Source organism: Microcebus murinus, chromosome 1 (assembly GCF_040939455.1).
Source record: "Microcebus murinus isolate Inina chromosome 1, M.murinus_Inina_mat1.0, whole genome shotgun sequence".
In the NCBI taxonomy this organism is placed as follows: Eukaryota; Metazoa; Chordata; class Mammalia; order Primates; family Cheirogaleidae; genus Microcebus; species Microcebus murinus.
In genome coordinates this window covers 47,155,343-47,168,870 of record NC_134104.1, presented here as the reverse complement: position 1 = coordinate 47,168,870, position 13,528 = coordinate 47,155,343, and the positions used below count along the sequence as shown (strand labels likewise).

Genomic DNA, 13,528 nt, shown 5'->3' with positions numbered 1-13,528 from the left:
AGAGCAGGAGATTGAGAGACACACAGCCAGGCCCAGCAAGAAGCACTGTGACCCATGTGGACCACGGACACTCAGAAAGGTGCACTGAAATTCTCCTCCCCTCATCCCTCCAATTTGACCTTCCTCTTACTAAGCTCCAGTGAGTTACCTTGCTTCCTATTTTACTAAGATGGTTAAAGCCATCCTAAGATTCTTCATCTACCATTTAATTTCTATAGCTTGGTCCTGCACTCACCCTCACATTTTTTAAATAACAGCTAGTCTTTCTGCCCACAGTTCTCCCCACCTCACAGCACTCCAATATTCTACTCCAACCTGATCTACCTTGCTCAGTCCCAGCTTCCATCATGTCACTCCCCTGCTCAAAGGCCTCCAAAGAATGGCCATGCCCCTGAGTGTGGCCCTCCAAAACTTGACCCTGGCTACTTTCCAGCATAAATGTTCTCAGCCCAGATCCTCTTTTCTGTCTCACTCCAAGACTTTTAGAAAGCAAAAGCTGAGGCAAAGATTACTTTATTACAGGGTATTACTTTATTTTGAGAAGTGTGATTCCCATGGCAACAAGAGTGAAGGGAAAAGCAAAGGAGACAGGGAAAGACAGCAAGCCATGTGAGACAGTGCATATCAGATGTGACCTCTATCCCCAGTAGCGCCTCCATGTATTTTCACTCCTGTCACCTGAATGACTACGGGGCGGGGCCTCATACCCTGACAGAAGCACGAAAGGAATGCATGATGACATCCAATGGGATGTCATTAGCACAACTACAGAGTGGGGTTAAAAGTTCAACAAGAATAATAGGAGAATGCAGAACCCAGTGAAGCAACAGAGACAGACTGTATCTAATCTTGTGCTATGGCTGAAAATGCCCAGGAAATACGCTTCGTGGAAAGCCAAGGACTCTGACCCCCAAGACCTGAAATGGCGAATACGTTCCCTCAGGTGGGTAACCAACACTGGGAAGATAAATAAGAGCTCAGGCCTCAAAGTAAATAAAATTCCCAGTGTGTTTTAGTGTCAAGTATAAAATAATCTAAGAGTGATTGTCACTTGAAGTGTTTGCAATATTCCAGGAGACCTGTCATAAGGATCTTATGTCCGTGAGTTGAAAGAAATTTATTGTTTGTAAATAATACTGGTATGTTTTAGATCACTTGATTACTATACTTACAAGTTTAATAGATTTTGTTTAAGACCAAAAAATTATGTACGGTACATAATACTTGATAATGATAATAAACAACTGTGTTACTGGTTAAATAAATAAATAAATAAATTTGTTCATATCAATTCCAAAAAAAAAAAAAAAATGGCCTGACTTCACAAAGAGCTTGAAGAGTCTTAGCCACTCTCTTGGGGTCACCTGCTCAGCGACCCACTATGTCTCTAGACAGGCTGGTCAAAGAAACTGTTTCAGATAAGTCCATCAGAGGAATAAACGGACAGAATACAGTCAGCCCTCTGTATCCATGGGTTCTGCATCCATGGATTCAATGAACCATGTATGGAAGATATATATATATATTTTTTTAATTTGAGTCTGTACTGAACATATACAGACTTTTTTTCCCTTGTCATTATTCCCTAAATAATTCAGTATAACAACTATTTACATAGCATTTACATTATATTAGGTATTACAAGTAATCTAGAGATGATTTAAAGTATACAAAAAGATGTGCATAGGTTACCTGCAAATACTACATCATTTTATGTCAGAGACATGAGTATGTTCAGATTTAAGTATCTTCGGCCAGGGCCGGGAGGTCCCGGAACTAATCCCCCATGGATATTAAGGGACAACTGTACTTAACTGCATAAATCTTTCACCTCCTGTTATTCTTTGGCCAAAGTCAATTTTCCCACACTTTGAAGTTGTATGTTCTGGATCCTTTGGAAGCTGCTTGGGAAGCTACAGCCCATGCATAGCAGTGTGACATATCATACAAATCTCAAGTGGTAGGAGAAGCCAGAGATTCTGGGCATATGGCTGGTCAGTCATAGCAGGCAGAACCTCATGGACCTGTCATGAGATTCTGTCAGGTGCGGCAGCAGCAGCTGAGGCAGAGTAAAAGGGTGGAAGAGGTGAAGATACTAGACACAGATGAGTCCAAGACAATCTGCAGAAATACATAAGATATGTTCCATATGTCTTCTACCCATCTAGCCAAACCCAGCCCATACATAAACTTTGCCCCTGATCTTTCAGTTTCCTGAATTCTTTGTTTGGGTGTTTGCCTACATACTGTTAGATTGTGAAAGTTATTTAAGGGTGGAGTGTGTGGCAGACACCAAGCCTACATTTCCATGTATACCCATCCGTCAACCAGCATAGTATGAGTGTGTAAATGGCATCCTACCAGTAGTTGTTTAAGACCAGAACAGCCTTGAAATTACAGGATCTGGGAGTCACTTTAGCCCAAGTGAACACAAGAACAGGCTCTTTTGGCTTCACAGAAATAGTCTAAGCTTTGGAAAAAATCCTAAAGGACACCTAAGTTGTTTCCTCATCTCACCTGTACTTTCATTTCCCGCACAATGAAAAACTAAAATGATATAGGTTCAAAAACTACTTAGAAGCAATTGGCTATTGTTTACACAAAACAAGAGAGAGGGAAAAAAACATTTTTTGAGCTTCCTCCTGATAGGAAGGAGACCCTTGGTCTGGTTCTTGGACTTTCCTCACAGGATGACCCCCAAATGCCAGTCTCTGCTCCTACCTCAAAAGAAGAAACCAAGACCATCTCCTGCCCCAAAGCCAAAAGAGACATAGGTCTCTCTGGCCTTGCCAAAGAATGGAGGGAAAGAACAGCAAAAAGCAATTGAACGTATTGATGAGCATAATGAAATAAACAAACTTAATGAACAAGCCAGGGAGGAGATCTTGAAAGTATAGTAAAAATATGACAAACTGTGCCAACCATTTTTTTTTTCAGAAGAGGTCAGATTGATCACCAAAATGACAAATTTGGGGATGACATTGTCAACCTTACACAAGTGTCTGCACCCCCTGGGGAGGAGGACAAGGAGGAGAACTGCGTTATTTGATCAGAGTTGTAACAGAATTTGAAGATATTAGATCAGGTTACAGAGTAGTTTTTTCTTCTGATGAAAATCCTTACTTCAAAAACAAAGTTCTTTCTAAAGAATTTCATCTGAATGAGAGCAGTGATCCATCTTCAAAGTCTACTGAAATCAAATGGAAATCTGAAAAGAATTTGATGAAATGTGCAAGTCAAATGCAGAATAAAGCCATCAAGAAGAGGCAGCTGAGGAACCAGAGACCTTTTGTACCCAGTTTACTGACCATTCTGATGCAGGTGCAGATGAGTTAGAAGAGGTCATCAAAGGTGATATTTGGCCAAATCATTGCATCCATATTGGGTTCCCAATATGGATAATGAAGGAGTGAGAGAAGAAGAAGGTGATGATGGTGAAAAATAAGAAGGTTTGGAAGAGACTGATGAAGAAGGGGATGGAGGAAGGTGAAGAAATGAAGATAATGATGAAGGGGAGTAAGGAGAGGAGAATAAAGGAGAAGATGACTAATAGAACACTAATGGATTCCAACCTTCCTTTTACAAAATTTTCTCCAGTCCCTGGGAGCAAGTTCTAGTCTTTTTTTCCCCTCTTGTGCTCAGTCACCCTGTATAGATTCTCAACTTATTTGGGGGGAAAATACCTTGAGAAGAATCTAAAAGGATAAGAATCTTTACCCCCCTTTCTCTTCCAAATTCATTTGTATCCTTTCCTATCTCAACAAAAACTGTATGGAATCAACATCATTGAGCTCTGTGGGAAAAAAGTAAAACCTGCTCCCTTGCTGTGCTAGAAGCTGGAGGGTACCAGGCCCCTGTGTCATGGTGCATAGTATTCTAGTGTTTCTCCTCCTTTCTCATTATATTGGGCTGGAGAGTACATTGTGTCTCTATGTGAATACGAACAGTTAGCATTTACCAACATGTATCTGTATACTTTCTCTTGTTTATAAAAAGAAAAACAATGTTTAAAACTGGGGTTATAGAAGATTTGCAAAGGGTGGGTTTGAGATGTTCAGGTGGATTAAGTGGGCATTTTAGCAACATAGCTTCTTTCTTGGCATGTTTAATTGGGATGTTTCATGGACATCTTTGCAGTTTAAGATAATCCATTCAAAACAAATTCCTTCCAGATGATGACTTGAGTGCTGCCACTCAATGGGAGAATCAACAGAACCTGCAGGAGCTTATTTGGAATTAACATTCTCTATTGTAATTTTGTCCCTGTTTATTTTTAAATTTTCTTTTTGTTTCACTGGAAAGGAAAGATGATGCTCAGTTTTACATGTTAAAAGTGTACAAGTTGCTTTGTTACAATTAAGCTAAATATGCACACAAATGAAAAAAGAGAAAATAAACTCTTTTCCTATATAATAGGATATTAGATAAGAATTGTGTTCATCATTCAAATATTTTATCATTTTCTGTGAACGAATGTCTGTTTACATTGAAGTCATGGTGAAGTGGTTAAGATCACAAACTCTGGAGATGGAATCTCTGGTTCGAATCTCAGCTCTGCCATTTACCAGCTACGTAAACTTGAGAGAGTTACTTAATGTCTCTGTGCTATGGTTTCCTCATAGATAAAATGGGGATAATGGCACTTACCCTACAGGGTTGTTATGAACAGTAAATGAGTAGGCACCTGTAATGCCTGAAACATCGTAAGTCATATATTAAATTGTTGCTTAATAAATAAATAAGGTCATGGAGCTCGAAAAGGAAAGAAAAGAACAAGCAAAATTATACACTGTTAAGAACTAGAAAGAATTTTGGAAGTGAAATATTTTTTCTTTTTTATACTTACTTGTTAGCTCTAACTTTAAGAATTATTATCAATTTTCTCCACTGCAATACTGCAGCTTTTAACTTGTACATAAATTTCTTTGTTCTGGTTGTTTTAATATGCGGTTGCAAACTTTTTGAGGTCATAGACTGTAACAGTAAGCAGTAAGCAGAACATCACTGATAATGCATAAATGTGGAGTTTTTCATGAATAAATAAATAAAGGCAAAAAGTATGAAGAGATGGAATAAAAATCTCCGTTGAAAGTTAAAAAAGCTCACTGGGTAGCTGTGGTGAAGATGAATATTGGAGAAGGAACTACAGAGAGTAAAAATGGGGCAAGAGACACTTGACCAACTAGATAACATCTAGCCTGCACTCCGAGAAAAGCACTTATTTGGTTGATTGAAAACTATGTAGGTCCCACCCAACAGGCTGTGTTTTTATTTCCCCATTCTTCTGTCATCTTGGCAGGTGTGGCTTATCATTCTGCTCTTATCTTGCCTGTCCCATTTGCCCTGTTACCTCTGTTCCTTTCTCTTTGTCCCCCAGAACTCACCTGACTGGGTGTTTACCATCTGTTCTATTTCCTAGCTTCAAGGCTGCACTAGAGACATCATAGAATGGCCCAGGGCAAATTCCAAACCAAACACGTACCAGCTTTCATAGCAACCTTTTGCTACTCATACCCAAAGACCAAAACGTTTCTCTTCCAAGGAGGAGATGAACCTTAGGGTTACATCCTTCCCTCATTACTAATTTCTGCAGTTTCTCCTCCAACATTCCTCTCTTCACCACAGCTCCTACCCAGTTAACCATTTATGGATCCAAATATAAAATTATAAATATAATATGAGGATGTTTTAATGTGCCACCTCTGTAAAAAAGAGATCATTTATTCCATTCAATTTGGGTTGACATAATATTTGTAGCCATTGGACCACACCAGCCCCAGAAAGAAATCATGGTCCCACTTTATATAGAGGCATTTTATTTCAAATCCACTCAAAGTTTTTCCGGGGACTTAAACTCTGTCAGATTCTGTATCTTCCCCAGAGTAACGAGTTTTGACATTCTGTTGTATAAGGATTTGTATAGCAGAGCAGAGGAGGAAGAAAACCTTCTGTCACCCTATGTAACAGTTGCTGCACAAAAGGAGGCTAATAACGGCATGCATTCCTGAGAAGAGCTTTGAACTAGGTCTCTGAGGTATGCACTGGTCATGAATTTGTGGAAGAAAATGAGGAATAACTTTCCCACAAAGAAGTGTACGTTTTACTGTGAGACAATGGTGTGGGAGGAGATGAACTTTTTACTCCCTTATTCACTGCATTCTATGTTCACAGGATTTCCTGCTGACAAGTTTGTGATAACTTACTCTCAACCCACAGGTCATGCTCTTTGACCATTATGTCATTTGAAAATATAAAGAATAACAGAATTTTAGAGGGACTTTAAGGTAGCATTGTATAATTTCCTTACTTACAGTAAGGAAACTTGGCCCAGAGAGGCAAAATGACATGGCCACAGCTCGCTCAAAAAGCTCATTAGAATCAAGATGCTAGCATTTGAACCGACCTCCTAATTATACTGATACTGGGCTCTAGTACGATGATACATAGTAATGAAAGAAACCTTAGAAATTATAACACTATATAAAGTATTAACACAACAATTCAATACTAATAGCACCAGTGTTTATTATTTTATTAAAAGTTATTGTCCATTTAATCCAGAATGTTAAACTCTCTTTGGGCAATCAGACAAGTCTCTGATGTGTCTGAGTTAACAACAATGAGCAGTTTGTTTATTCTTTCCTTCCCAGGAATTGTATTTTATAAACTTATAACAAGCTTAATTATACTACAGAAAAGAGGTAGCTTGTATCTTGCCTTCCTTGGGCTTCACCCCAGCAGTTAGGCTGATCTGGGATAGGTAGCCAGAGAGACGAGACTCCTGGGTATAAAGGGACATGTTGTTAAAATAGGAATGCTCCCGGCATTTCCCTTGCCCTTTTGCATTAATATGGGGTTCTAGTTTCCCCCAACCTTGCCCTCTGAGAACGTCTCTGCCATAGCCAGACTCATCCTCTGTCTTTTTTTTTTTTTTTTTTTTGAGACAGAGTCTCACTTTGTTGCCCAGGCTAGAGTGAGTGCTGTGGCATCAGCCTAGCTCACAGCAACCTCAAACTCCTGGCTCAAGCAATCCTACTGCCTCAGCCTCCCAAGTAGCTGGGACTACAGGCATGTGCCACCAGGCCCGGCTAATTTTTTCTATATATATTAGTTGGCCAATTAGTTTTTTTCTATTTATAGTAGAGACGGGGTCTCGCTCTTGCTCAGGCTGGTTTTGAACTCCTGACCTAGAGCAATCCGCCCGCCTCAGCCTCCGGGAGAGCTAGGATTACAGACGTGAGCCACCGCGCCCGGCTCATCCTCTGTCTTTTGTAATACAGAATCAGAAAGGAATGATGAGGGAGGGGGAACATTAATGAGGGACAAAAGGATTTCCTGAGTTGAAGAAGAGAAGCATCACAGGATGCAAAAGAAGAAGATGGGAAAAGAGAGAGAACAGGAAGACACCTGGCTATGAGTGCTGTATCCTCTTCCAGGATCAAGAAATACAAATGTAAAACTTGAGTTTATTCAGAATTACTTTTTGCCTGCTGGATTATGTTTCATCAATCACAGTATCACTCTGAGGTAGAGCCATTGAGTAACTATGAGAAAAACAGTTTAAATTATCTTGAGTTTTAAATTGTATTATATTATATTTATATTCTATTTTTATGATTCCTGCCTTCCCTTTTTGAGAAATTATTGTTTTCTTTAGTTAATACATAGAAGTTCTGGATCTTACAATAGTTTATAGAAATCATTCTAGTAGCTACCAAAATCTAAGGGACACAGAAAAGCATAAAGCATTCCTCGGGGGAAAATTCACAGCCTTAAATGTCTATATCAAAAAGACAGAAAAATCACAAATTAACAACCTAATGCCATACCTCAAGGAACTAGAAAAGGAAGAGTAAACCAAACCCAAAGCCAGACCAAAAAAAGAAATAACGAAGGTCACAACAGAACTAAATGAATTAGAAAACAACAACAACAAAAACAAAAAACAATTAGGATTAACAAAACAGAAAGGATTAATGAAACAAACAAAAAAAGTTGGTTCTTTGAAAAGATAAACATTGACACACTACTTGCTAGATTAATGAGGAACAGAAGAGAAAGGACCCAAATAAGCTCAATCAGAAATTTAAAAGGTGGCATTACAACTGGTACCACAGAAATACAAAATATCATCCATGAATACTCCTTAAGTCTCTATTCACATAAACCAGAGAACATAGAGGAAATGGACGAGTTCCTGGAACAGACAATCTCCCAAGACTCAACCAGGAAGAAATAGAACTCCTGAACAGACCAATAATGAACAGTGAGATTGAAACAGTAATAAAAAACCTCCTAACTAAAAAAAAAAGAAAAGAAAAATCCTGAACCAGATGGATTCAGAGCCAAATTCTATCAAACCTACAAAGATGACCTGTTACCAATAATACAGAAATGATTTCATAATATTGAGAAGGAAGGAATCCTCCCAACTCATTTTGCAAAGCCAGTCTCACCTTGATACCAAAGCCAGGGAAGGATACACAAGAAAAGAAAACTACAGACCAATATCCTTTATGAATATAGATGCAAAAATCCTCATTAAAATACTAGCAAACCAAATACAACATCACATCAAAAAAATAATAATCCACCAGAACCAAGTAGGCTTTATCCTAGGAATGTAAGGAGGGTTCAACATATATAAATCAATAAATGTGATTCACCACATAAATATTAATAGAGTCTTCAAAATATCCAGGTGCACTGATTCAATAACCCCACTTTTGAGATTTCCTGGGAAATTAAATACTACTAATTTTTTAAAAAGCTTGAACTCACTTAGAGGTCTATATCACAATTAAAATAGTATAAAAACTGGAAATAATTTAATAAGTACTGGAAAGCTTAAAACATAGTGTTATACACCTTTCACCTTTCACAAAAATCAACTCACACTGGGTAACAGACCTAAGGTGTGAAACTGTTAGAATTCTAAAGGAAAACCTAGACATTCGCCTAGGCAAAGAATTTATGAAGAAGACCCCAAAGGCAATCACAGCATCAAAATAAATAAATAAATGGTACCTGATCAAATTAAAAAGCTTCTGCACAGCCAAAGAAACTGTCATGAGAGCAAACAGACAACCTACAGATTGGGAGAAAATTTTCACAAGCTACACATCCGATAAAGGGCTGATAACTAGAATCTATTTAGAACTCAGGAAAATCAGCAAGGAAATCAAACAACCCTATCAAAAAGTGGGCAAAGGACATGAACAGAAACTTTCCAAAAGAAAACAGAATAATAGCCAACAAACATGGAAAAATGCTCATCTCTAATCATCAGGGAAATGCAAATCAAAACCACAATGAGCTATCACTTATCTCCAGTGAGAATGGCCTTTATTTAAAAGTCCCAAAACAATAAATGTTGACATGTATGCAGAGAGATAGGAATACTCCTACATTGATGGAGGGACTGAAAACCAGTTCAACCTCTGTGGAAAGCAATTTGGAGATACCTTAAAGCGATATAAGCAGATCTACCATTTGATCCAGCAATCCCATTACTGGGCATCTACCCAAAAGAACAAAAGACATTCTATAAAAAAGACACCTGCACTCAAATGTTTACAGCAGCACAATTCACAATTGCAAAGATGTGGAAACAACCCAAGTGCCCATCAATACATAAGTGGATTAATATAAGGTAATATAGGTATACCATGGAGTACTCTTCAGCTATAAGAAACAGTGGTGATATAGCACCTCTTGTATTTTCCTGGATAGAGCTGGAACCCATTCTATTAAGCGAAGTATCCCAAGAATGGAAAAATAAGCACCACATGTACTCACCATCAGATTGGTATTAACTGATCAACACCTAATTGGATATATAGGCAGATGGGAGCGGGGAGGAAGGGATGGGTATATAATGGAGGAGGAGTGGGGAGGAGGGGATGGGTACATAATGAGTGCGATGCACACCGTCTGGAAGATGGACACACTTGAAGCTCTGACTTGGGTGGAAGGGGGGAAACAGACAACACAAGTAATCTAAACATAGTACTCTCATAGTATGCTGAAATAAAATTTTAAAAACCATAGTATTATATAAAGAGGAGAAGATTAAGAACACAGGAGTCTGAACCATGCCCAGAAAATTCAGTGGACTTGACGATAGAGATATAGATACAGTCCAATATCTGTATTTTTATAGAAGCTCCAAGGTGAAACTGCAGACTAGCATAGAAGCTGGAGACACAAATTATGAACTTCCACCAACACTTCTACCCTTCCATTGAAGCAATAAGAAAAAGTTTCCAATATCTCACCACCTCTAAAGAATCAAAGGAAAGCCGAAAGAATGAAGAGGGGGAAAAAAAAAAGGAGGAAGGAAGAAAAGAGGTGGGAGGAAAGGAGAGATATGAGAGGATGGAGGAGCAGGAATTTGCCTCAGCCTATTCATGAAGCAATTTGACATTATTTATCAAAATATAATGGGCATATAACTTTTAAAACTGGATTTCCTCTTTTATGTATTTTCTAGAGACATGTTCACAAATTTGCACAAGAAATTCAGATGTTCAGTGCAGCCCTGCATGTACAACTGAAAAATTGGAAATAAATTAAATGTCCACCAATAAGAAGAGTGCTTAAATAAACTACAGTGCAGCCATTCTGTGGAAGACCAAGAAGGTGTGAAAAAGGATGAAGCAAATTTCCGTGTACTGCCATGGGAAGGCAAGTCTCCCTCATGCATTGCTAGAGGGAGGTAATTGGCACCCCCTCCATACCTTCCTTGGGGGCAGTTTGGCAAGATCTGTTGTAGGGGTGGCAAAGCTCCACCTCCATCCTCTTAGGATCCCTCCTGGGCCTGGTAATTAAATTTACATAAGATCAATTAACAGAAGAAAAACATATAAATTTATTTATATAAGTTTTACTTGGCATAGGAGCCCTCATAAGGAAATGAAGACCCAAAGAAGCAGTTAGAGTCAGTTACTTATATACTAAATTAGACAAAAAATAGTAAGTTGTAAGAAGCAATTAAATTATGGGGGGAGGCTTAAACGATGAGAGTTATTTTAACCAGATCTGTACAGAATTCCCTTGTTCTCAACTTCCCATCTTTGAGGATAAGAATGTTGTATCTTTCCCACGGGAATTTCATCTTTTGCTTTTAAGAAACAGCATAAAGGTCAGAGTGATCTTTTTGCACCTGCTGTTTTTCAAGTGCCTTTAACTTAAATAGTCAATATGCCACAGTGTATATTTTTAATTCCTTCACTGTCAAGATTACAAATGCATAAAAGCAATCTGTGTTACCAAAATGGTTGTAATCTCATGATATTCTGAAATAAATAAAAACTTCTAGATGTCTTTTTAAAAAGTTACTTAAAAAATATAATAAAAAATAAAAATTTTAAAAAATTACAAATGCACACATTTGACCCAGAAATGCCATTTCTGGGAAATTGTTTTATAAATATCCTCTAATATGTGTGAAATAACCTATATACAAAATTATATAATATTAAATATTGCTATAATTTTTTTAAATAGGGAAATGTTGAAAACAAATTAAATCAGAGGTGACAGGTTAAATAAATTAGGGGAAATTAATATAATGTAATACTAACCCATACTATCCATGAAATGCATAACTATCAACTGTACAACATACTATGCTACTACAACCACTAAAAGAAAAAAAGGAGGGTTTTTATCTGCTAATATGGGAAAACCTCCAAGATATATTAAGTCTTAAAAAAAAAAAAGCAAAGTAAAAATTAATATGTATATTATTCTACACTTTGTTTTTAAAAAGCAAGTGTTTAAAGACTTGTATATGCAAAGAGTATCTCTGGGCAGCCACATGAGAAAGTGGTAACATTGGTTACCTCCAGGGAAAACTGTATGCTTGCGACCCAGAAGTAAGTAGGCAGGAGACTTTTCCCTTCTTTTTAATCATTTGAGTTTTTAAATATGTATATATGTTACCTATTCAAAAAATACAAATTTTAAAAATAAAAGCAAGCTGCAGAACAATGCATGCAATGTGTGCTCTAGTAATATAAAAAAACATATTTCATTATTTTGTTATGTAAATATTCATATACATATGTGCATAAAAAATGTTCCAACAGTATTCATATAGGTTAGTGGAAAAGGAGAAGGACTTTAATCTTTTTGCCATTTATAGCTTGATATTGTATAAATTTTTATGAATAAAACATACACACACAAGTATATTCATGTAGTCTTGTACAAGCAAAAAAAAAATTCTTTCAAAAAAAAGAATGGGAATTTTAAAATCCTGAGTTCTCATTCCTGTTCTAAGTAATTGATCTTGTCCAATCATTTAACCTCCCACGGCCTCAATTCCCTCATGTATAAAGTGAGAGAGTTAGACTCAGTGATACTCATGGTCACTCCTACTTGATAGTCCAAGAATTGAATCTATTAATTTATGACCCAATCAAATGGAAAATGAATTATTAGCCAACCTTTAAGATATTAGGCAAGAGTCTGATGTGCTACTATTTTAAAGGATAACTACGTTTTAAGAGAAAACTCTTAGAAAAACCTTTTAGATTTGGGGGAATGAAAGAAGTCCCTCCAATCACAAGTTACAGTGGTTGTCTTGGCTACACCCCAATCATGATACTGTTGTGTGACCACGTAATGAGGCACAAAAACCTTCACAGCTCTGAACACATGAATGAGTGTTTCTATCATAGTAACTAGCACTCACTCTGTGTTGTCATATATTGCTGCCTGTTTCCTCTTCTAGATTGTGAGTGCTTGGAGGACAGGCTCTAGATCTGATTCGTCTTTTATCTCCTACGACCACAATACTACAACATACTCAAAAATGTGTTTTTGCAATAGACTAGAAATAAATTGAATTGAATTTTGAGGTTCAACATGAGAACTATCTGGAAAATGATCCCAAAAATGTCTAGAAAATAGTATCCAAAGAAAGCTAGAGAAAGGAAATATAAGAGCAAGATTAGGGAGTTCCTGCATATATAACACAGCAAAGCAGAAGATTCTGGGTTTATAAATCAATTATTTTCCTACTTTGGTTTCTACTTCTGAGATCACATAGCTGCTTATGAGAAGTCAAAGTGGAAAGAACCCTAGACTAAGAATTTAGAGACATGGATTTAGTCCTAGCTCTACCATTAATTGCCTATGTCACTTCCTGACTCTAAGTCTGTATTGGACACAATGATTCATAAGAACCCTTCAAAACTTTCCCACACATACACAATATCTGGATCCATGGCCATTAACCTCATTCTACAGTTAGGACAACTGAGACACAAACACTACAACCAACTCATCCCAGAACCTTTCAGCAACTGGCCGCCATAGCTAGGGATGCAACATGGGTGAAAAGACTCTCTGTCTGGAGCCCAGCCCTGCAGAGGCACCCAACACCTAGTGAGACAAGGGAATTACAGGGAGAAGCAAAGCATCTCTGTCCTCTGCCAAGAACAGGAAATTCCCACATCTGTGGGAGCCAACTAAGTGCATAGTGTTGGCCTTCAGCACAAGTACAGCTCCTAGCTTCCCA

General features: G+C 37.6%; 1 protein-coding gene and 1 pseudogene across 1 annotated transcript in view; both read left to right on the top strand.

Annotated features, from left to right (window-relative positions):
* RPL24 (ribosomal protein L24) overlaps positions 1–13,528 on the top strand; it is a 371,901-nt gene that overhangs the window by 126,116 nt on the left and 232,257 nt on the right. The window lies entirely within an intron of this gene.
* LOC105879426 (protein SET-like) lies at positions 923–3,550 on the top strand (annotated as a pseudogene).